A 1,978-nucleotide genomic window follows, 5' to 3' on the forward strand; every position below is an offset into this window, starting at 1 on the left:
AACTTGCTTGGGAAAAATTATTAAAAGTAACAGATAAAATGGCCCCTAATATGGTTCATTCAACCGGAAATTAATTTTATTGTCTCATAATATATATATTTTTTAATTGCATGAAAAGTCTATTTAGAAAAGGGGGTTGACTGATGTTGGCACCTTTACAAAGACATGCTGTGACACCGGTAAGTAAATAAATTTGCATAATCCATAAAAGGAGGCAGTTCAAATTTTTGTAAACCATTAGAGACCACAAAGATTTGCAATATAAAAGGCTGAAGTTTAGGTAAAAACAGTTGAAATAATTTGAATTGCAACATATTTCTAACCCGACCATGCTGAAAATGAACAACTCATAAGACAATAGATTAACATGAATATAAGGCAATTCCTAGGTGTAGGAATAAGAATAATAAAGTGAGCTGTAGAGACTAGTAGTTTGCCAGAATGGGACGAGGCTGTTGGAACCGTGTAAATCTTAAAGACTTAAGAAGACTGAGTATGTCATTCCCAACCAAAAAGAATTCACTGATAAAACCTTTGGCTTCTCTTTCCTTTTATGTTACAACAGCTTTTTCTCCCCCCCTCCCAAATTTTACGCTCTGTGAAACCTGGAGATTACTCTTTACAGTTCTTTTTAGACAAGTACGGTACTTTAACAATTCTGCTAATGTGGCAATCAGGTGGGCAAAGGGAAAGGCTAGTGAGGAAGCAGAGCAAAGCAAAGGATACTGGATACAGACCATAAAACAGATTACAGCCAGAACTGATGTGTCAGGAGGGATGAACAAGTCAGAACTGGAAGAGCTGAGCCGGGGTGAGGCAAGAGGGAGGGATAAAGGGTCCGGAGGAAAATCCTGAACATGGGTCAGGAATAGAAGAGCAAGCGTGTGTCCCAAGACGAAGGGAGGTATGTCAAAAGGAGGCAGCTGGCGGGCAGTAGGCCTAAGGAGCTACGTGTGGCTATGAATTGCCCACCCTCCCGCCCTACTTTTTCCTCCGGTCGGAGGGGCAACGACCAGTCACCTGGAGTGTGAATTCCGGAGGGACTCTATGAGGCGCTGCTTCTGCTGTTGGAGGCTGGTGAGGCCACCGGGGGACCCAGCTGCGGAGGAGGAGGCGCTCTTGGTTAGGGGAAAGAGCCAGCTCATCCTCCACGGGTCCCCGGGCCCGAGGCCCTAGAAGGCTCTGGCCTGCTTCTCCCAGCTGCTCAACCCGGCGGTTCCCCAGCGACAGGAGGAGCAGTCCGAGACGCCCGGGTCCCAAGGGCGGGGGGGCCGCGTCTTCTCTAAGCAAGCCCGGCTGAGGGGTCCTTAGGTCCTGGGCGAAACACTGTAACTGTGGGCAGCTATAGAGAGGAAAGTAGCCACCCGGGAAGGGGAGCTCTACCCTCACGGCCCCGACGCCGAAACCGGTCAGCGCGGCAGCCTGACCGCCAAGCCTTCCACCACCCCTGCTTCCGTCACCGGCGTGCTCCGCCCCCTCTGCGTGTCGCGTCATCACCTAGCGCCCCCGCCAGGACGTACGAGAAGCGACGGCGCAGCACGGTGCGGCGCAGCCCCCGGCTCCTCTTTTCCCCTTGCTGGGCGTGAGGTGTCTATGGGGCACCCGCTGCTGCCGCCGCTACCGCCACCGCCACCGCCGCTGGTTGCTGTCTCTATGGCGAGGAGGAGGAGGAGGAGCGCGAGCTCAGCGACACAAGTAGATCTTGCGTCTGCCCGGGGGGGAGGGGCGGATTGGGGAAGTAGAAAGGGGGCGGGAACGATGAACCTTAGAGGGTGAGCGATGGCGCCAGCTGGAACGCGGCTGGCGAAGGAAAGAGCTAGGCGGCGGGTGGAGGGGGCAGGGTAACGGGCTGAGGGTATGTCAAGGGGGTGGCGCGGACTGATGACGTAAAGGCTTTGTACCTGGGGCTTCGACGTTGTTGGACGGAAATTGGGAGTGGAGGGCGGTGGCCTAGATCCTCTGCTCCTCGTATTTCTTC

The 1,978-nt window shown here is 53.0% G+C and overlaps 1 protein-coding gene across 2 annotated transcripts in view; it reads left to right on the forward strand.

The window, feature by feature from the left end:
• The window catches only part of CNOT7 (CCR4-NOT transcription complex subunit 7), a 20,001-nt gene that overhangs the window by 482 nt on the left and 17,541 nt on the right, over window positions 1-1,978 (forward strand). Inside the window, exon 1 of one of the 2 annotated variants that reach the window (XM_008710895.2) lies at window positions 1,508-1,695. The exons of the other annotated variant lie outside the window; for it this stretch is intronic. The gene's annotated coding sequence lies outside the window, so the exon portion shown is untranslated. Of the gene's footprint in view, window positions 1-1,507; window positions 1,696-1,978 lie in introns of those variants that run through there. 2 annotated transcript variants of the gene reach the window in all.

The sequence above is a fragment of the Ursus maritimus genome, unplaced genomic scaffold, assembly GCF_017311325.1.
Source record: "Ursus maritimus isolate PB19 unplaced genomic scaffold, ASM1731132v1 scaffold_28, whole genome shotgun sequence".
Lineage (NCBI taxonomy): Eukaryota > Metazoa > Chordata > Mammalia > Carnivora > Ursidae > Ursus > Ursus maritimus.